Raw genomic sequence first — 23,846 nt, 5'->3', positions numbered from 1 at the left:
TGCCATCCTTATAAACAAACTAAAGTGAAGTAGTTCACAAACCTGCTGCTCGTTAGGATCACCTGGGAAACTTCTTTTTGGTCCTTCTTTTGGTGAGGAAGACTGGCCATGAGCTAACATCTGTTGCCAATCTTCCTCTTTTTTTTTTCTCCCCAAAGCCCCAAAACACATAAGTGTTTATCCTAGTTGTAGGTCATTCTAGTTCCTCTACTTGGGATGCCACTACAGTGTGGCTTGATGAATGGCATGTAGGTCCACACCCAGGATCTGAACTGGTATACTCTGGGCTGCCAAAGTAGAGTGTGTGAACTTAACCACTTGGCCACAAGGCCAGCCCCCTGGTAAACTCTTTATAAAAGTGTCAATGCCCAAGTCCAGTTTACAGCAATTCTCATTTAAATGGTCTGGGATAAGGCTCAGTATTGGTCCTTTTTTTTCAGTGAGGAAGATTGTCCCTGAGCTAACTTCTGTTACCAATCTTCCTCTTTTGCTTGAGGAGGGTTGTTACTGAGCTGACACCTGTGCCAGTCTTCCTCTATTTTGTATGTGGGAAACCAGCACAGCGTGGCTTGATGAGCACTGTGTAGGTCCGTGCCTGGGATCTGAACCCGGGAACCCCAAGCCACCAAAGCAGAGTGCACAAACTTAACCACTACACCACCAGGCCAGCTCCATATTGGTCCTTTTTAAAGGCTTCCTAAGCGATGGTAATGTGCAACCAGAGATTAAAACAAAATAACACAACACAACACAAGACACCCACACACAGGAAAAAAAAGAAAACACTGACCTTTAGAGAAGGGAAATACTGCCCAATATCTGCCAAAGGAGCTCCTGAGGAGCAGAACCACGATGTGAACCCATATTTTATTAATTTCTGGTTTGCTTTTTTTTTTTTTTCTGAGGAAGATTAGCCCTGAGCTAACATCTGCTGCCAATCCTCCTCTTTTTGCTGAGGAAGACTGGCCCTGAGCTCACATCCGTGCCCATCTTCCTGTACTTTATACGTGGGACGCCTACCACAGCATGGCTTGCCAAGTGGTGCCATGTCCGCACCTGGGATCCGAACCAGCGAACCCTGGGCCGCTGAAGCAGAACATGCAGTGAATCCATATTTTATATATCCTAATACAATGCTGCTTCTGTATCCTCAATGGACAGATGACCCACCCTTCTCCCGCCATCTGGGTGCCGTTTCTCCATCCATTAAGCTACCAGAGCAGTTGTGGCTCCTTCCCTCTTATTCAAGTGATTTATTTACATCCTTTATACAGACTCTCTAAGAATGTAAACTTCTTACGAACAGAGCCCACCCCTACATCATTCTGCACATTCCATACTGCCGGGAACTATGCTTCTGTGTGGTGCACAAAGAAATGCTGAACATGAGGTTTCAGTAACTGCCCCTCTTCTCACCCCCTACCTTCTTTACCCCAGGCTGTATTTTTTTTCTGGGCTAATCCAACCAAATTCCTTTGTGTTTTCTCATTACATCTCTGCCTAACATTGCCCTTTTCTTTTCTTTTTTCTTAGACAAAGACATCTAACCCTTTGAACATACCCCCAAATTACCAGCCACAATGACTAAAACAATTAATGCCTCTTCAGTGTCTTGCGATTAGTTTCACTCTTCACTTACTATTCTTGGGATTACGGTTAAAGGTCTGTGAATGGATAAGCTCTTTACTCCAAGGAGGCAAATGAAATTCCCTCGAGTCAGCCCCAAATCTGTTGTACATGCTAGTATTTGCTATTGCTCCATTCTCTAATTATGTTTTGCTCTTTTCTGTAGATATTATTTACCTCCATTCGTCACTCCCTCACACAGACACCCCCTTATCTGGCAATACACTAATTTTAAATTCCTTTGCTCTTCTTATTTATCCAATACCCCCTTTCCTTTTGTCATGAGTATACCTCTTGCCCATATTTTCAGGGGCAGGTAAGATTCTAGTTGTTTTTTTTTTTTTATGAGGAAGATTAGCCCTGAGCTAACTACTGCCAATCCTCCTCTTTTTGCTGAGAAAGACTGGCCCTGAGCTAACAGCTGTACCCATCTTCCTCTACTTTATACATGGGACACCTACCACAGCATGGCGTTTGCCAAGTGGTGCCATGTCCGCACCTGGGATCTGAACCGGCGAACCCCGGGCCGCCCAGAAGCAGAATGTGTGAACTTAACCGCTGCGCCACCGGGCCGTCCCCTCTAGCTCTTTTTTAACAAAGTCTTCTCTGACCTCCCTAGCCACTGTTGATACCTATCATCTCAACACAGCTGATTCAAGACACCTGTCTCATTAGGTGAGAACTTACATAGTTTTAGTAAGAAACTATTTTCTTACTGTTTTTCCAAACAGAATGTAAACTCAGGATTAGAGATCTTTCTTCTGCTTCTTCTCGTTCTCAGTGTCTTCTGATACAGCTCTGGGAAAACAAGAAGATGGTTATCAGAGGCCAGATGCATACTGTACACTGACTCAGTGCTAGATTTCAGTCTAAGCACTTTCTGTGAGTGCCTAATTTAATCCTCCTAACAACCCTCGGAGGTTATACTCATTTTACAGAGGAGATGATACACAGAGAAATCAACCAACTCAAGTCTGCACAGCTAGTGAGCGGCAGAGACAGTATGGGTCGTCTGCCTCCAAGCCCATGCTTTAAATCACTATGCAGGACTGGCGTGCTCATTTTGCTTATAAGCACAATCTGGTAGTAATTGGCAGATGTAAACAGTAGATGCTATTATGACATAGCACAGTCCTGGCTCTGCTCTTTCCTTACTGTGTGATCTAGCGTAGATCTCTACACCCACAGGCTCCACACAGGATGGATGTGGACAATCAGCAGGGGGCATTTCAAATGCGCGGGAGGGTTATTTTCATGTGAGGAGGGATTTCTGGTTGCCGTGACAGGAGAGCCACTGGGCTTGAGCAAGGGAAAAGGCAAGGATGCTAAATACTGAGCCCTATTGAGGCCTGCACAACAAAGACCGCTCTTGCCTAAAACTCAAATAGCCCTCTCTTCAAGACACACCAGACCAAATATTTTTAACGTTCCTTCAAGATTTTAAATACCTCAATATTAATATGGCACTTTTTGCTGAGATATGCTTGCCTGTCCAAGGTGTTAACCTTTATCACTTACTAAAAACTTAGCTCGGCACTACTCATCAACCAGCCAGTATTTAAAACACAGGGTTATGTATTTATAATTAACATGGATTAGATACTATTTTCCACGCAGTATGGAAGACAAGTCAATTTGGAGAGCCACACAGCTGCTCAATAATGCAAATGATGCCTATTTAAAATAGTGTATTATGTTGCTTTTTTAAAGCGTGAGAAGAGTAGGAAAAGCACAGTCTGGAAGCAGAAAACCATTTTCCAGTCCTGGTTCTATCAATTATTAGCTATATAAACCTGTGAGTATTATTTACCTTTGTGGGACCCTGTTTCCCCAAATGGGGAATGGGAGCAACACAGTCTATTTTAAGGATGTTGTCAGGATTAGAGTGACTCTATTTAGAAAGGCTGGCACGTATTGGTAGTTCAATATATGGTATCCATAATCATTTTTATTATTCTTTTCATCATGCAGAAGATATTTATTGGTTCCTCCCACTGTGCTGAAAGAGGAAATGCGATTTTGGATCTGGCCTTGGAAGATAATTACGTTTTGGTCTGATGGATAAGTGGGCACGTTTATGACCACAGAATGCAATGGCCCTAATGTATGTTTTTGTTCATTCCACAAATATTTCTTGAGTTGCTGTTACATACTAAACAATGTAATCGGTCCTAAAGATAGAAGGAAGGCCTTTACACTCATAGGGTTGGCACGCTGGAGGATTTTGCCTTGTATGTTTATGAGAAGTGGTGACCTCCTGCTGCTTTTTCAAAACTTGTTTTAGCAACTTTCAGGAATATCACCCTAGACCTATTGAAATGTTTCTATTCATCAGTCTTATTGCTTATACAAAGAAATCATAAATTCTCCAGGTTTATTTAATCCAGGAGTTTCACATTTCAAAACATAGCATGCACATACACACACATGCATTACGTTACCCGTGTACCTCAATGGCATGAATATCAATGGGCACGTTACTTAATCATGGATGCCTTTATTTTTCTTGTTATTAAATTTGGTTTGTAAAGCTCCTTGGTCTATTACTTGAAGAAATGGCTTCAGCAGTAAAAATTGCTTAGGAAATGTAGGACATCACTAGCTCTTTAATGGGCATTGGAATTCTCTAAGATGTTGATACACTGTCTTGAGCATTTCACAAGTAAATTTGACCTGGGGAGCCATCTTAAAAATATTTTCCCCATTAAATCTAACTTGATAACAAATGCTGATAAATTCTTATTTTCCTATTACTCTTATCTCATGGCTTTCTCTGACATATTTAGTGAAGATTGTTTTGAACACATGGCTAGCAAGATTATGTTTCTCTTGCTGGAAAACTACAAAATAATTTGAATTAATTTTTAAATCTGTGGCTAGAGCAAGCTTATTTTCAATTTAAGGATATCGGGAAACATTGGCAGCCAATATTAAATGTTTGAATTATTCCCATTATGTCTCTTCTACCTCTCTGCCCCAAAATACCAGTGATCTTTGAGTGACAGCTAGAAAATGCTCAATTCCACAAATTTACATTCAGCAAATATGATCAAGCAGTCTGTTATATCACATGTGTTGCAGTAAGCATTAAAGAGAAAGAAAGAATTAAATTATGGCTCATGCCTCAAGGAGCTTATAGTCTAATAGAGAAGACAGTTACTTTAATAGGCCCTTATAATATATCATTGTAAGTACATATTAGAAATATGTCTCAGAGGTGAGAGTGGTTATCTGATTGGGTAAATATCTGGAAAAATTTTTAAAGCCAAGGCAAGACAATTTGTTACAATTGAGCAAATATAAGTTAAACCAAATCCACTTTACTTGGAGTTTAGAAAGAAACAAGAGAGCATTATAAATAATGACAGCAACAATAGGTCAGCATTCTTGGACTTCTCTTATCCACCTCACTTCCTTTCTAGGAGTGACTAGAAGATTTATTGCTTAATAAAACCTATGTGAGCAATTATACCTTGAGGAAGGCCAAGGGTCACCTAAAATAAGAAATGTCTACAAACACACTTTGAATTCCACCTCCAAAGAGCCAGCACTGGATAAATATCCTCACTCTAAGTGTCATCACCCATCTGGTAACCATCAAAGCTATTTTCCCCACAATACCCCCTAACAACGCTTCCTTCAGTTAAACCCAATTGGCTGAAAATATGTCACTGAAAAACATAATGGTCCTATTGGTAATAATAGTACTTCTGTTACATTTTGTAATGTCCTGTATACTAATATTTAATTTGTACCAAAATCCTGCTCATTGGTTTATATAATCTACCTTTTATCATTGCGAGTACTAAGGTTCAGAGATACTGAATAAGTAACTTCAGGTCACACAGTCACAAAACAATGGAAGTGATACTGGCTCAACACAAGGTTGACATAAGGGAAGCCGTATTGTAGAAAAGAAACCATATTGTGACTTTAAATGACCTCTGACTAACTAGCCCAGACATGTTCTGTAGATTCTGTGGCCCCTCCCAGCTTCTTTAAGATGATAACTCTGTTCTTTTGAGTTCCTCAGGAATGTGATGACCCCTGGGGAAACAGCCTGTGCTGATAGCCATAATCAATGACAACTGACACATCAGGGTATAGGGCAGCTGCTCCATTCTCTGATGCATACCCAGTAAAACAAAGGTCTCTCAGGAACTGGGACCGGATGTCTGCCCCACCCAGAGACAAGACGCCTCCCCCACCCGGAGAATGGCCCCATATATAACTGGCCTGTAGTCTTTGTTCTGGGAGATGGTTATTTCGGACATGCATCGGCCGTCTTCCCTCTTGCTAGCAAGCTGTAATAAAGTCCTTCCTCTCCTACCACCTTGCCTCCTGACTATTGGCAGAAGAGCCCACTTGAGTGGTACGAGAACTGAGGCATGGTTTCTAGTCATTTGACTTTTTTGGTGGTTGGTGGTTGTGGGTTTTTCTAAGCAAATTTTGTGAAGCTCATATGTGTAAATATTGAGCTGTCAGGATAGTATCCTAAATATCAATTGTGATTAGGGCCATTATGATTTGTGAGGTAGAAGTTACCTTTGTTCTCAAGGCATTGTTATGCAGAAGATGACATCAAAACTATTCTCAGACAAAATCTGCCTATCAGCTTTATAGACCCATTAGAATTTTTATAGTGTTATAATTGAAAATAATATTCTTTAAAGTTCTAGAACTCACTTAACTGAGTGGATCATGAGTTCTCAGAGTTAACATGAAACATATTCTTGGGCACTCACTCAAGGTTGGGTGAAATTGCCACCCAATTAACTACCAATCCGCTTCTTTCTCATCCACTCAAGAAAGCATATTGGAATTCAAATGAGTAGCAATATAATGTATAAATTTCAATCTAAGTGATCACAAAAAGTAAGTTATTGCAAACTTTTGTACCTTAATTATTATTGTTAAGACACTACTTGTAATCTTCCTGACAGATCAAGACTCATCAGGGTGCCACAATACTACCATTTAGAAAATTGATTTATTCACTTATCACATAATATTTGTGGGATTTTTTGCCTTTTTATGAAGTCATGTTTTAAAAATACCTTTAAATATTAACATAGATATTTAATTCTTTGCTTTCACTCATTTGCATTTAAAATTCACAAAAAGAAAACCTGATAATAACTGTAATAATGAAATAACTAGTCTTGGTATCATGTTTTGTAATTTACCAAGTATTTTCACGTCTATTACACTTGATCCCCAATAATTTTGTAATAGGTTCAGTAATTCTCATTTCGTAGATAAAGAAGCTGAGATCCATAAAGCAAATGTGGGAGTTATGAGAAAGTGTGTTTATTGACAATTTTATCATTCTAAGGTGAGTGTGCCTATAAAAGAAAGAGAAAAATTAGAAACACACAAACCCAGGGTAAATTACCCCAGCCACCAAATCAGAAAGACTACCACAAACCTGGGCCTCTTAATTCTGATTGGTTTGTTCTGCATCAATACAGTTAATTAATATACAACTCCAAATTAGCTTCTGCAGGCAGGGAAATGTCAGCGGGTTTCTTCTTGTCCTCCTGCTAAGTGGAGGACATTAAATCATTATTACCCATAATAGTTCCTAATTTGCAGGTGGAAATATTAGCTCCCAAATGCATAAAAATCATTCTGAGCCTGAAGGTCAACAGTTGCATATCGGATTGTTTTGGTTTCCTGCTGGTCACTTTACAACCCGATTTAATGGTTACCATAGTATCTTTCTTCCAAAGTGAATTACAATCTGAACCTTATCTCTTCCTCTTTACTTAACCATGAGGTAGCTAGGAGACCAGAGTGGTCAGCTGCCTTTCCTAAGTTAGGAAAGGGAACCCAGAGAGGTAAAGTGACTCACCCAGGGTCACACAGAAAATTGGACTGCTCAGTGGAGCTTCCAGATCGGTACCAGCCTTGGAAGGAACCGAACAACCTATTTCTTCTGGCTTATCTGAGTGTCTCCTCTCTCCCCTTATAATTCTACATCCCATGACATTCAAGAGGACAGTGGAAAATACATGGTTTTACCAGCAGCAAACACTCTCTGTAAATAAGACTGCAATTACTGGCTGAGAAGACTGGAGCTCACTATCGCCGTATTTTATCTGCTGGGTGGCCAATTCATTAAAACAGATATCTAGTCTTTTAATCACTCTGCCAAACCACCATCTGTTTCCATCCCAGCCTCCCCCCAATCCTAAATAGCCCCCCACACCTCCTGCCACAGTCCCAATCAGGTTTGGGAATAGGAATGGACAGCTTGTGAGTGGAATGTCGGGGGCCTGTGCAATAATTCATCTTTTGGGCATGACAGAACAAGCTGTTGGATGCTGTGAATATGCATAGCAGGTCTTGCTGGGCAAAATCTTGGATCCGAAAAGAGGATGGCTCCCACTTGGTGGAAACAAATGCTTCCTTCATCTCCCCACCCTCCACTCAGAATAGTTAGCAGTTCTAGAAAATCTGAGAAATATTTCAGAGCTCAGGAATAAGCCTCCTGGATGAAAGGTTTCTGCATCCCCGTACTTAGGAGATCAATGAAGATCAAACATGTCAATTTATTATTAGTAATATGACTATTATTTAATAGGTTCTTACTCTGAGTTAGGGCTATGCCAAGCACTTTACATAAATGATTTCATTTTTTTATTTTTTATTTTTATTTTCTTTGAGGAAGATTAGTCCCTAGCTAACATTTGCCTCCAATCCTCCTCTTTTTGCTGAGGAAGACTGGCCCTCAGCTAACATCTGTGCCCATCATCCTCTATTCTATGTGGGACGCCTTCTACAGCATGGCCTGACAAGCAGTGTGTAGGTCCGCAGCCAGGATCCAAACCAGTGAAGGCCGCCTAAGCGGAATGTGCAAACTTAACCACTGCACCACCGGGCCAGCCCCTAAATGATTTCATTTTAATTCCTAAAATAACCTTGCTGGGAAGCAGGTTGTGTCCCCATTTTACAGATGAATCCACTAAATGAGACTCAGACTACTTAGGTTATTAACCCCGGGTTGCAGCTGTTAGATGACAGAGAGTGGATTTGAACTTGTGTTTTTTGACACCAAATCCTGTACCTTAATGACTATATTACCTGCCAAGCTTCATAATGCCACAGAGATGTGAGTAATGGGCCACCTTCAACGACAATTTTCTATCATATGCTATGGCATACAATATTGTTGCCTTCTTTTTATTCTCATTGCAACTGATGACTTTTTTCTTAATTCTCCCTTTTGTAAACCAACATACACAAACAAATAGAAGCAAACTCAGGGGCCACGCTGTGGTGCAGCTGTTAAGTGCGCACATTCTGCTTCGGCAGCCTGGGGTTCACCAGTTCAGATCCCGGGTGTGGACATGGCACTGCTTGGCAAGCCATGCTGTGGTAGGTGTCTCACATAGAAAGTAGAGGAAAATGGGCACGGATGTTAGCTCAGGGCCAGTCTTCCTCAGCAAAAAGAGGAGGATTGATGATACATATTAGCTCAGGGCTAATCTTCCTCCAAAAAAAAAAGCAAACTCAGGCACAGTAGGTTAAATCACTTTGTACAAAATCACTCAGCAGAATCTCGGTAACGTAGGTCTTTTGGTTGTACCAGGACAAAGCTTTTTCTAAGGAATGTTTACTCATGAATGCCTGTCCTGGACCTTGATAAGTCGGACACGTCTTTTTTACATTATGACGGAAGCTCAGCCTTGCCGCCTCCCCATTTTCCTAACCTGCAGGGGCAAGGTACACGCATGCATGGCCAGCCACTGATGCAACTGTCTCGTACTGGCTCAGCATCCTGGGTGCCCTGAAGTCAAATTATAGGTCAAGCAGGTCCAGCAACATAATTTGCAGGATCGAAGGCAAAATGAAAACACAAGGCACCTTGTTTCAAAATTATGAAGAATTCCAAGACCGCATCAGGGGAGCATTAAACCAAGCACAGGAACCTTCTGAGTGTGGGATCATGTGCATCTGCACAGGTCACACGCCCGTGAAGCTGGCCCTGACAGTCTAAGTCTCCAGAAAAGGCCCCACTTTGCTCCACTTTATTATTCTCCTAGAACCTGGAGCAGAAAGAATGCTTGACTGGGAAACAGTACCTCTGGGTCTTGGTTTAGGGTGTTTAGTTAACTGGCTCTGTGACTTTAAGATTGTCATTTGACCTCTTGCACTGAGAGTCCTCATAAACTCTGGCAGCTGGGCTAGGAGGTGGGAGCTGGCATCTCCAAAGCTCATCCAAACTGCCGCAGCCTACCACTCAGACCATCCCGTTGCCTCGCTCACTCTACTTAATTTCATTTACTTTTTTCCGTTTCCCTTTCTGCCAATGCAACTCTAAAACTACCTGGCCTCCCTAACACCTGCACTACCATCAACCATGGTCTTTACTGTCCCCAGCCTCCCCACCATGCTTTGAAATACTCCTCCCACTGCAATTACTAGACCACCGTTGCTCATGCCATTCTCAGGGACTCATGCCCACCCTAGGCCATTTAGAGAAAGTCGTGTTGAGACGGTTAAAGAGAAGAATCATTCTGTTTAGTCTCCCATCTCCATGATAGTGAGGGAAATACCAGGAGATTTTCCCCAGAGGGACACATTTGTTAAAAACCCCATATCTCTCATTTTTTTAAACAAAGATTTCTGTATCATGAAGATAAGCAAAGACATAGCAAAATTGCTTGCGTAGGTATACTTCAGAATAGAAGTCTTTCTTCAAGCTGTAAACTCTTTTGTATGAAAAATTGTAGTGATACCAACCTAAGCTGTCTTTTCTCCAGCTCTAATTTTCTTCCCCTTGTCCTCTCCACCAAAAATAAATAAATATCTGCTGCCTTGATCTCACTCTCATTCCCGAGTCCAGGCTAGATCACATCCCTTTCTTCCTTTAAAATTTTTGCTGAGTCTTCTTCAGATCCCTCCATCTCCAACCACCACCACCACCAACACCACTATCACCACCACTACCACCACCATCAGCAACACCACCAACCAGCACCACCTCCACTACCACCACCACCCCCAGCACCATCACCACCACCACCACCACACCATCGCTTCCACCACCACCAGCAGCACCATAACCACCAGCACCACCACCACCAGCACCATAACCACCAGCACCACCACCACCACCACTACCACTACCATCATTTGCACCACCAGCACTACCAGCACCAACACCAGAACCAGCACCACCACCACCTCCACCACCGCCACCATGACCACCACCACCACCAGCACCAGCACCACCACCATCAGCACCACCAGCACCACCAGCACCAGCACCACCACCACCACCACCACCATCAGCACCATCAGTACCACCAGCACCACCAGCACCACCACCAGCACCAGCACCATAACCAGCAGCACCACCAACACCACCATCAGCACCAGCACCACCAGCACCACCACCACCACCACCAGTACCACCAGCACCACCAGCACCACCACCAGCACCAGCACCATAATCACCAGCACCACCAGCACCACCAGCACTACCACCACCAGCACCACCAGCACCACCACCAACACTACCACCACCATCACCACTCCACCACCATCACCACTCCACCACCACCATCACCTCCTACCCAAGAGCTTCAATAACGTTTCTCTTCTCCCTGCTTGGGGAGCATATTTCTATCTCTCTGCATTAAAAAGTACCTAATTTTTTGCTTGAGGCAGATTTGAGAGTTTTAGAAAACCTACTACTCCTTTAAAGAAGAGCTCAGATTCCTACTTCCTGGCTAAACATCCCTGATTTCCACCCATCCAAACCGGTGTGATCTTTCTCTAAATACAACCCGTTCAGAATATTTATCACTTCTTAAGTTTGGTTAAAAGTATGTACTCACATGCCTTATCTCCCTGACTAGCTTTTAAGCAACTTAAGGACAAGGAATAAGCCCTCAGTGGCTAAAAGCATGCCTTAATTAGATTAGAGTCACAGTGAGCGTTTGTTGAGCGAATGACTGTGAACTATTATCAGAGAGACAAGTTAAAAGAGGGACAACTGGATTAAAGTCTTATCTCAGCTGCCCTCTGCCCCTTGATGCGTCTTGTTCGTGTTTCTCAACTTCTGAGTCTATCAAAAGCCAAGTGAAGAGGCTGTTTCTCTGAGATCATTCATCTGTCCCGTTAATTTGTGTTAAGTGGCACTTTATCAGAGCCAAGCTTTTAAGTCCATTAGAAGTCTTGCAGCTTGTCTCAAAGCTGGGAACGCTATAAAAGACAACATCAATCCTGGGCTCTCTCCTGCACTCGGGACAAGCTGATGCTTTCAGTCTAGGTCTCGAGATCAGCCTCTAAGACCTCCCGGATGTCCCCATGGAATAACAGCAGGCCGTGGAGTGTCACTTCTTCTGAGATATGAAACAGGCTATCCCGGACTCAAGAATCCCTTATAAAGATGTCAGCTGGAGAAGAAAAAGCCTTTCATGCAATCATCCTCATGTAGCCTCCTTTCTCAAACCTTTACAATACACTTTGAAAAACTCTTTTTAAAAACAAGTCTGACAGGCCAGACACAGCTCACTAACCTGGGAGATTTGTTTTAAAAATACAGATTCCCACATACCATCTGTAGACAATTTCCGGGGTGATGCTCAAAGCTGTGTATTTTTAAAAGCTCCCTACATGATTTTTATTTGCAGCCAGGGTTTAGAACTTCTGGAAGCCTATTGCAGAGTGCAAGGCAATTTGACATCAGTTATTATTTCATTTAGTGCTCACAGAAATAGCTAGGAATATTATTCCCATTACAGGAATGAGAAAACTAAGGCTCAGAGAGATCTGATGACCTGCCTAGCATGAGTTCTAACTTTGTCTTGAGTTAGAACACAAGCTCAGGTCTTCTGATTCCTAGTCCGGGGCCTGTCCACTGTTCACTTTGAGTTCTAGCAACTGTAATTCCTAACGTATTAGAATGAACAAATCCATCAGTTTGCGCTAAAAAGGATGAGAAAACCAGGGTTGTGCATTTTAATCAGAAAGAGAAACACAGGAGCAAGAAAATTTCATATCATGAGAAAGTCTTTAAAAGCCCAGCAATCTGCGAACCATGGAAGGAAAAAAATCTGAAAATCTTCTCAAATAATCCCATAGAGGGTCAAGACTTCTTCTACTTTTTTTTTCTTTCTCATCTATATTACGCATTTTCTTTTCTTCCTTCTTCCCTGGCAATGTCTTAGACCCACTATCAATACAAGGGTTAGATCACATAGTCACAGCTTAACAAAAAGGAGAGGATGGGAATGAAGCATGCACATGTGTGCCAAGGTTGTTGGTCTGAACCATTACTGCCATGAGGAGGGTGCCTCACTGCCCCACTTCTCATGCTTATTGCCTCCATCCATCTAATATTCATCTCCCTCTCCAAAGAGAGAAAGAAATGCTGACGTGATGGATCAGAGTTCAGGCATTTACTGGGCCATATTTTTCAGTGAATGAGTTTACTTTGCCCTAAAGGTTAACACCTGTGTGCATCTCTTGTCTCTTCTTAATAAGACTTGCAAATATACAATATACAAATACAGGGAACTTCAGTGTATGAGTGGCAATGCAGATCAGTGGAGAAAGGAGAGACTATTTCCAATTAAGCTGAATAAACTGATTATTCATGTAGAAAAGGATAAAATTGGACATCTCTGTCACTTTATATACATTAGAATTTAAGTAGGGAAAGTTTATAAATAAGTCGAGAATCCAACTATTTCTCCCCAATTTGACCACCACTGTCCAATAGCCCCCTAACTGGTCTCCATGATTGCACCTTGACTGCATTGTCTCATTTCAACATAGCTAATCCCATGAAATGATGGGGGAAGTGGTTTCACAATGTCACTCAGAAAATTAGAGATACTCTCAGGACCAGAACCTTAGTCTTCCAATGACTACATCTGTGATGCATAGTGCATTCATAGGTTTATTAGGTAGATTGTTATTGAACCCCATTGGTCAAGAATTCTTCTAGACCTTGGGAATAAGTAGTGAATATTATGATTTCTTTCAGTATATTTTAATCTAGAGTATGACAGGTGTAAATTGCCTAATTAATTTGAGTTGCCATAAGTTCTGCAAAAATAAGATCAGTTTGCAATAACAAGATATGGGGACTGACCTAAGGTACCTGGGGAAAGATAAGTGACCGATAATCTGAGATTTGAAAGATAAGTAAGACTCACGTGTGTGAATTAAAGAATGGGAAATATGGGTAGTAACATTGCAGGAGCATGAATCCCATACAAGACGACCTCAGAATATTAACAAAGTGTGGCAAGAGTAACGAGAACAAGGAGGAGCAAAACATAGGTTGGAGGAATAGGCTGGGACCATATTACACAAGGACGTTGTTAAAAGTTCATATTGAAGGATATTGAGAAGAAATTGAGGGGAATTTAAACTATGGATCGACTAGAGCAGATCTCTGTTACAAAAGGATAACTGTTGTGTGAAGAAGGGATTGAAGAAAACACATATGTAAAGAAACTGTTTGGAATATTATTAAAGTTGTTCAAGTGTGAAATGATGGTAGCATAGACTAAGCTGTAATATGGGGAGATGGGGAGAAGTGAGACAATTTGAGAGAGTTGAGGAGTTTGGATGGCTAGATATGGTAGGAGGTAGCTGGACAGAGAGAAAAAGTGACACTTTTGAGGATGACTTATAGGATCTGGGCTTGAATAAATGGGTTGATGATGGTGCCTTTACAAAGAAGAGGTTATGGGGTCATAAAAGTCATTAACAGATAAATTTTGGACAGATAATCTTGGACAGATAAAATCTGAGGAATTTGAGAAATCAAAATAAAATTTGAGAAATCAGTGAGATTTTCAGGTGAAGATGGCAAATAGAATGTACCAAATATCTGCCAAGTGCTATACTGGGTTCTGTCCTTTGTACCCTCAAAATTTAATAGTTGAACAGCTCATACTCCTCAATTTTGCTATAGCAGCTTCTTCATTCAAATCTGCTCCCAGATCTAAAAGTTCCACTTTGCCTGGGACTAGCTGGAAGAAAGAAAGAAAATATTCCAAGTTGATATCCTCTAAGCAGGCAAGAGTCGGTCCTAAAACATATCCGAGTATGGTGTGAAATATGCTAATAAATTTATGCAAATAAAGGTTCACTGTATTAACTACAAGATCAAGGGAGAAAGGCAAGTAATTTGGTAATGGGCTCTAATTACCCTCTGTCGTTAGCATGGGGGATGAGGGTGACGCACGAATCAAACACTGTTAATAAATACTTTCACATTTCATCAGTGCCTTCTCTATCATTGTACTTGAACATGCCTGAAAAGCCACCACAAAATAATCAAGCTAATTTGAATATCAGGTTAAACAGTAAAGAGAAGACTTTCTTCTCACTTTTTTTCTCTTCTCCTTTTTTAACTTGGTAATGTCCGACAGAGAAGAGGTCTTTCTTAAGGCGTTAGTAGTTAGGGCTATAATTCCATCAGCTGAGAACTAGCTATGTGATTTGTGGTTAAAATTACTGACCTTCTTTTCCACTGAGTTTCCCCATTCTTTACTTAGGGATGTTTAACATTTGTAATGGCATCTTCAAAAGGTGTCAGGAATGTCTGCTTTTTATTTATTTGGAAATATTTAAGACAGTTTTGCTTTTTAACTTTTCTTTTGAAATATTTTCAAACTTACGGAAATGTGGCAGAACAAACAATGAGCTTGATTTCCCCACTGCATCATTTGAGAATAAACTGTCCACATATTGTCCCATTGCCCCTAAATACCTCAGCATGTTTTCCTACAAACGTGTATCCTACATAGTCATGATATGGCCATAAAAATTAGGAAATTGACACTGATGCTGTCGATTCTCTACTATGTAATACACAGACCACATTCCATTTCTGTCAGTTGCCCCAGTGATATTCATTGTAGCAAAAGTATTCAATCTAGAATCATGTGTTACATTTAGTCCACATGTCCCTTTAGTCTCCTTCGATTTGGAGCAATTCATTGGTCTTTCCTTGACTTTCATAACCTTGATACTTTTGAAGATTAAAGCCAATTGTTTTATAAAATGCCCCTCAATTTAGATTTGTCTAATCTTTCCTCATAATTAGATTCAAATTACGCATTTTAGGGGGCAGAAATGATGTGTTCTTATTGCATCCTATTGAGTGGAAAACGATTTCAATTTGAAGCATTGCTGGTCATGCCAATCTCTTGATTAAGGTGATTTTTGCCAAGTTTCTCTTTTACAGAGTTATTCTTTCCCTCTTTGAAATTAGTAAGTATTTTGTGGGGAGATACTTTAAGATATATGGACATCCCATTCATCTTCAGACTTTTATCCACTAATTTTAGCATCTATTTATTTTTTATTTGCTTGATTTAGTTATTACTGCTAATTGAAATAGTTTTTTAAAATTCCGTCATGTTTCGGAAATTCATTACTTAGTATTTTACTATAATGAGATGCTTTCTCTTCTTCCCATTTGTTTATTCATTTAACTCATATCTGTATGAATTTGTGTATTTCTATTTTATTCAAAGTGTTATCATTTGTTTTTATTTTTATTTATTTAAATTATCTTAGGTTTGGCCAGTAGGATTTCCTTGAAGGTGGCTTCTCCTTTTTTTACATATTTCCATGATTCCCTGAGTCCTTCTTTACTATCAGCATAATAAGATATTCTAGGCTCATCTTGCACTTCTCTTGCTCTAGCTTTGGAATCAGCCATTTTTTCAAAGATCCCTCATTCCTTTTGGTGGAGGAAGGTATTCTGAAACCAAGAACTGGATACAGGATATGCTCACTGCATTGGATGGTGTGATGCAATACACAGATTCCAGCTGCTCTGGGAGGGCTGCCCCCAAATAGCCTTGGCTGTCAAACCCATTCAGGAATTACTTCAATCAAAGAAAGCTGTCTTGCCCAAGGTCATGTTCACTATTAGGGGTACCCCCACAATGAATGACTTATTATTTAAGGCTTCACTCTTTGCTCCATATTAGAAATATTCTTAATTTCCATCCCAATTCCAGAGCTTCCTCTGGGGTCAACTGAAGCCTTCACTGGATCTGAATATCAGCTTAACTTCTCCCTTTGCCCAAACCTCCTTCTTTTCCCTTCCTTCTACAAGTATGAGTTCCCAAAACACTCCCTACTAAGTAACCCATCTCAAATCTGCTTTCTGGGGAATATGACCCAGGAGATGTGGGGTGTTGCTGTGCCCAGACTCTCTCAATGGACGGGACTAGGAAACATATGTATGCATTTACCTCTACTTATAGCTCTATCTATATCTATTTCTTTATATATTGAACATCATGAATGTGGTAGGGAGAAAATGACTGCCCAAAGTTGTCCACACCTGGAGCCTATGAATTTGTTAGGTTACATGGCAAAGGGGAATTAAAGTTGCAGATGGAATTAATATCACTAAATGGCCGACCTTAAAATAGGGAAGTTAACCTGGATTATCTGGGTGGGTCCAATGTAGTAACAAGGATCCTTAAAATGGAAAAGGGAGGCAGAAGAAGGGAGTCAGAAGGAGCTGTGACTACAGAAGGTCAAAATGATGCAATGTGAAGACTTGATCCACAGATACTGGCTGTGAAGACGGAGGAAGGGGGCCGCAAGCCAAGGAATGTGTGTGTGTGGGGGGGGGGGGGTGGCAGCGGGGAGAGGCACGGGGCTCTAGAGGTTGGAAAAGGCAGGGGAAAAAATTTTCCCCTAGAGCCTCTAGAAAGGAAAATAGTCCTGTTGGTACCTTAATTTTGCCCAGTGACACCCACGGTGGACTTCTGACTTACAGAAGTGTAAGGTAATAAATTTATGTTGTTTTAAGCCACTCTGATTGTGGTAATTTGTTACAACAATAGACAATTACTCTAATGAATCTATCCTGATTCCACTAATTCCAGCTCAACACTGCAGGGTTTATTACAGCTTTCCCCCCTTTCCGTGTTTGTAACTCCTTTTTCTAGCGTTGAAAAATTTGGCTCCCATTGTGCTCAATACGTTTACTTATTTGATGAATCCCAAACCCTCTGGGCCACTACCTTGTGTGGCCACCTTCTTCGCTTGGGCTCTTCTCTGTCCAGCCACCATGGCTATCTCATATAAATGTCCTTCTCGTATGGCCCCCAACTGGTGGCTCCCAGACTAAATTATTAGGAAAGGAAGGAAGGATGGAAGGAAAGAAGGAAAATACAGAAGGAGTGAGGGAGGAGGGAGAAGAGAAGGAAGAGAGGAGGCACCAGGAAAGAAAAGCAGCCAAGTCAGAGATTTTTTTAATCCAAAGTCTACGCATAGAGTCTATAGAACCTTCAGGAGTTATTGTATTACAAAACCCTCGCCCAAAATTTTCTGAAAAATCAGTGCTTATGTTTGCTTTCCTAGGGTACAATACAAAGTTTTCATCACTTTCTCGAAAGAGATGCCTGAACTCTAATAAGTTAAAAAACACTGAGTTTATAACTATTTAGTTGGAAGGTAGAGTGATGACCTCAATGTCCTCCTTAAAATCCATTTACAAGCCCTGTAATAGGCTATAATAGATCTTCAAGACACTCACAACGCCACCATTCTTATTAGGAGTTGTTAAAATTTTATGTTCTTTATCTTAATTTCATCTGAGATGCAAAGGTTCAGAAAAATGCCTAAAGGTACCCAGAACCCCCACATTTCAAAGAGAGATAAGAGACCATTTACAGGGAATGCTTAGGATTGAGAACCCATTTCTTTTTCAACTACTGTTACCGATTTCAGCTTCTACAAGGACCTAGATCAAAGAGACCCTGGAGGATGAATTTATTGAAGACAGTTTTGTATATGTGTGTGTGTGTGTGTGTGTATGAGTAAGATTCGCCCTGAGCTAACATCCATTGCCAATCCTTCTCTTTTTTTGCTTGAGGAAGATTCACCCTGAGCTAATATCTGTGTCAATCTTCCTCTACTTTGTATGTGGGACTCCTCCACAGCATGGCTGATGAGTGGAGTAGGTCTGCACCCAAGACCCAAATTGGCGAACCCCAGGCTGCTGAAGCAGAGCGTGTGGAGCTTTAACTACTTGGCCATGGGGCTGGCCCCTATTGAAGAAAATTTTTAATGTGTGTGTACCTATGCCTCCCAATCCCTACAGCTGCCAACTATTGGTCAGTTGTAGAAAGAGGTTCCAGTTGGAGTTTCCTGAAACTCCCCATGCAATAAAAAGACAGCTTTCAGTATCAGCCACATGCAGATTACAGGGTCCGGGCCACCAAAAACTGTGCTGTCACTTTTCTTCTCCTTCCTTGAGATCTACCTCAGAGAAGTCAAAAACTAAGGCCTTCCAGGGGGAGAGGAGATGGAGGAAAGGGAAGGAGAATTGAATCCCCTTGCCTGCTATAAACATGTAGACTGAAGGTGTTATCAACCTGCAGGGGGAGAATCTCTAAACTAGCTAAGAGTTGGTAGCTTTGGGATTTTTGCACTGGGCTGTAGATTTTAATCACAGAAACAAGACAATTTCTGCAGCTGAAAGTCACCAGAGGACTACTTTATTTTCTAAAAAAAATGGAGGAAAAAATATGGTACCTGCCCCAAATTCCGTACAAGAAGTTGGGAAAAAATATGTCCATGTATTGTGCTTGAATGGGATGTGGAGGAAAAATAAAGCTGTCTTCTTATTTTCTTGGGTCAGCTTCTGTCAAAAATGGCTCGTTTTTTTCTCAATTATTATATTGAAACGATGGTAGATATTGAACAACTCGTATTTTTCTATTGCCTGATGGAAAAAACTCTTAGAAGGTTATTTATTTTTTTCCTTTCCTTTTCTTTTTTTCATCTGGCACATGTGAGGGCAAGCTAGCTTAACTCTAAATCTGACATCCAGCTGTAACATTGTACCATTTTAAAAGCTGTTCTCAAGGGTCTTTAGGTGCCTACAAGGAGAGAGTTTGAGTAAGGTGATGTTTCCAGAACTAAGAGCTAATTACGTGTACATCAACATTGGGATATTTTAGTGAATTTATCTTGTTTTCCTCACCTGAAAACCACTTCCATCCTATTAAAGTTTCTGGGATTGATTTTTTTTCTTATTCAAATACACTTGCTCTCTAATGGCCAAGGCCATTCCCTGAGTCCACTGGTCCTCTCCACCAGCCTCTCCAGTTGCTAAGTTACCCTTTATTCCATGGAAATTATTTTTAGGAGGAAGAACAAATGGAGAAAATGAAAAGAAGAAGAACAAACGAAGAAAAAGATAAAGATTCTGGAAGTCATAAGAAATCATAAATCCTTTTGGGGGATCATTTCAGTAATTCCTCTGCCTTTAAGCCTGGTCGTCTTAAATGTGTTCCGAGATATAAGATCTAGCCATTGAATAAGTAAATGTTTATGGAAAATGTATCTTGAGCAAGGTCCTGAACTAGGGACTCAGAGAATCTTTTCAATTAAAATCGTCATCATCATCGTCATCAGCAGCAGCAGCAGCACCATCTGAAGTAATTCCACAAACCTGTCATATTCCTTTCATAGTGTGACAACTCTTGTGAATAACTCATTTCTAGGTTCTACATATTATGCTTCAATTCTGGATTTACAGGGCATTGCTGTGCACATCTGAAATTACCTATGTGTAGGCTTGTCAGATGTGTCTGTTTATGTGCATATGTTCATATATATGTATATATATATATACACACATGCATACACACATATACACACACACATGTGGATTGTACTAGTTATAGCATGAGAAAGCAACACAGGTAAGGATACTCTGAAACAGGCTTTACTTTACAAGTGGATGGTTGACGGAGGATTTGCATTTACAAACATTGTTAGAAGAACAATGGCTAAGATCCCTAGCTTGTATGTCAGACTGACCTTGGATTAGTCTAATCTATGTCTACTCACCAGCTCTACAAACAGATATAAGTCATTTATCTTCTGTTACCCTCACTATTCTCATCTGAAAAATGAGACTAATAGAAATATAACGTGTCTCATTGAGTGTTTTAAGTTATTAAATGAGAGGATACACAAGTGCTTAACCTAATGTCTGGCACATGGTTTATGCTCAATAAACGGTAGATTTTTAGTGCCTGCTGTATGCTTGTGATCATGAAAACTTTACACAGCAGCATGAACTCATTTGCAAGGATCATTTTTTTCTAGGTTAAGAAACTTAGAATTGTCTACATTTATGGAGGGAGTAAATGACAGAATCCTAGACTCAGCCTCCTCTTAGCCACAACAACTTGCTAACTCTCTCCTTCTCCCTTGTGCACGTGAGACCCACAAACACACAAGCACAGATAAGCCTAGACCTTCCAACCTCTCGTGACATCTTAGAACCAGGGAATCCTGGAATTACTGAGCTGAAAGGAAACTTCAACGGTAGTATTGGAAATGTAACTAAATCCTTCACATTCCCATGGAGATTTATATGTCTAACAGACTTTTGCATATTTTATATATTTCAGTTCTGAACCTCCCCAATATATCTTAAGGTGGACAGAGCATACTCTATCAATGCCAGCTTGCAGAAGAGGAAGAGTAAAGATTCAGAGTTTTCTTTGACTGTGCTTGGTGCTCAACAGAGTGAATTGCTAAAGGCCACATATCTACTAAGTGGTAAAACTCTTGACTCCAACTCAGCCCTTCTAACTTCAAGTGCAAAGCCCTTGTGTACACATTACTTAACACATGAATTACAATACCTCCCATTTATTGACAGCTTCAGTATTTGCTCAACACTCTTCTAGAGTTTTCTGTGCCTCAATTAATTGAAGCTTTGAATCGCTGCTTTCACGTGTTAATTGTTTTCAAGCTTCAATATGCTGTTCAAGGTCAAACAACTATTAGGTACATTTCTTCTCCTTTCTATTCAGATTCAAGCCACTATCTAATGTACATACTAATAGAATTTAACTTTCATGAAAAAAAGTGCAATGTACCCATCTTCCTCTCACTGCAACCTTTCCTTCATTCCTACACTCAATTAAAGAAGGTTCAGAGAAGTGGAAATAAATTTTTAAAAAGCGTGGTGTCCCAAATGCTTAGAGTTTTAGTTTTCTTCCTCTCTAGATTCTAAGTGGCCACTAGCTGAACCGGAAAGATGTAACAACTTGCTGTGGAACTTCCCTAGGTTGTTGTCTTAAAGGGACAAACTGAGAGGAAGGACATTGCTTTTAACATCCACTTTTCCTTTAACTCATTGAGTCCCCTTGCTCAGATACATGATGGAACAGAGAATGTTTAAAATGACAGTGCATGTTGATGGAAATATGAATAGGGTGCCATTTCTGGACGGCAGTTTGGCAACATAGATCAAACGGAAAATGTGCAGATCCTTTAACCCAATGATCCTACTATCAAAATAAAGTATAAGGAACAGTTTGTGTAAGAGTGAGAGGAAGAGAGATGGACTGAAATATGGACAAACTGGAAGCAACCTAAATATTATTCAGTTAGGAAAGTAGTTGAATAAACCATGACAAATCAATTCAGTAGATTTATGTGTTTTTTTTTTTAAAGAATAATGTAAACCTATGTGTAAATGCAAGATAGGATGTTTAAGAATTTTTGATGAGTGGAGAAATAGGTTACAGGTAAATAGGTATGCATATTTACCAATGCAACAAATGTTTATTGAGCAATGATTAAATGCCAAGCATTGCTCTGATGTGATCAAATTTTTGTCACAAGTATTTTGTACGCACTTCGGTTTTATATACACAAAGGGAGAGAGATCTAAAGGTTTGTTCCTATAATAATAAAAGTCTGGGATTTGGGGGATGAATTTTACTTTTATTCTATTCTCTTGTCAGAATTATTTGCATTTCAAAAACAATAAGCATGTATTGTTTTTATAACTAGAAAAGACAAATTCATTTCAAGAAAAGGTGAAAGAATAGTCCACTGGTGAATGATCTTTTTGCCGTGACGTTTCTGCTCCTACAAGCTGGGAGGAGAAGGCAAGGGATAGAAATGCCACTCATGCTCTAGTTTCTCAAGAAGTAAAAAGATAAAGGCCTCGCCCAGTTCTGGTCTGGAGGGGTCATCTTTCAGGTGCAGACATGGGATCCAGGAAAGGTTGGGCTCATTCTTGAGGTAGCCAGGCTCCAAGCACCTGAAGTTCTTCTGAGTCAGAGAAGCAACTGCATTCATTACAGCTAATGAAGTTTGCAAAAGGAGGTCAGAGGAGGGCTGTGCCAACAACTGTCCCCAGAGCTCAACATCATTTCATCATGCTGGTCCTTACCCACAGCTGAGATCTGCTCATCCGGCCTCGGCAAAAGACAATGCATTTGAGTTCGTGGAGAACATTCTTGCTATTGTATATTCGGTACATATCTACATGGATGCGGCCATCGTCCAAACTCTAGTGATTCTCACTGCTGGTTTTAAAATCACTTGGAAGAAGACATTTAGAAAACATCAAAGTGTAAGTAAAATACGTTCATGATTCAATGAGTCTTGTCTGAGCCTAGGAATGAATACATTTTAAAAGCTCATTAGGTGATTCTAAATATGCAGCCAACATTGAGAACCACTGGCCTTAGAGAAAGAACTCCTGCATTCTTGTCTTATCTGCAATGCTTACTGGTTGGATGGCTTTGGGCATAATATTTAATCTCTGAGTTATCATTTGAAAAACAAAATGAAGGCAAAAATATCCATTATACCAAACTCTTGCAGTTGGTGTGAGGATTACATGAGAGAATGTAATATAAAAGTACTTTGTAAAGTGCTAAATAAATAATATTATTTCATAAGTTTGACAAGCTTCTTTTTTTCCCCTGCCCAAAAATGTCACATTGTTCAAAGTCAATAAGCTAAAGCATTGCTTCTCAATATGTAGAATATGAACTGTCGGCATCAAAATCACGTGGGCCACTTGTTAAAAATGCAGAGTAAAGATGAAAGAGAACGTCTGGCAAGAAAGTCCAAGATCTGAATTTTAAACAGGAAATCCAGTGTGCTCTGGAAACAAGATTGAGAACCAGTACTAAACTCTTGCAAGTAGATGCAGCAAACTATAGTAACTCTCTGATAGGGGTCAAAGATCGGCAGCAGTTCTAAAGTAGCAGCCCCACCAGCATTTGGTTAATATTAATAACAAAGGCAGATTGGAAAATCTAAATTCACTTTCAGGCTTGACCATGTCAGGGTGGATTCTCTTAGTGCTCTCCTGACTTCCTCTGCTGTGCCTTGTGAAAAGGACTTATCCCTGTTTGGCCTAAGACAAAAGAGTGGCTTCCCACTGG

General features: G+C 40.5%; 1 long non-coding RNA gene across 1 annotated transcript in view; it reads left to right on the top strand.

The window, feature by feature from the left end:
- Positions 1 to 23,349, top strand: part of LOC111770663 (uncharacterized) — a 33,349-nt gene extending 10,000 nt beyond the window's left edge. Inside the window, exon 4 of the long non-coding RNA XR_011432435.1 lies at positions 21,060 to 23,349. This is a non-coding gene — a long non-coding RNA (uncharacterized lncRNA). The remainder of the gene's footprint in view (positions 1 to 21,059) is intronic.
- The last annotated feature ends 497 nt before the right edge of the window (positions 23,350 to 23,846 follow it).

This window comes from Equus caballus, chromosome 25 (genome assembly GCF_041296265.1).
Source record: "Equus caballus isolate H_3958 breed thoroughbred chromosome 25, TB-T2T, whole genome shotgun sequence".
Taxonomy (NCBI): domain Eukaryota; kingdom Metazoa; phylum Chordata; class Mammalia; order Perissodactyla; family Equidae; genus Equus; species Equus caballus.
The sequence above is the reverse complement of the archived record's forward strand: the minus strand, read 5'-3'. Positions and strand labels throughout refer to the sequence as shown.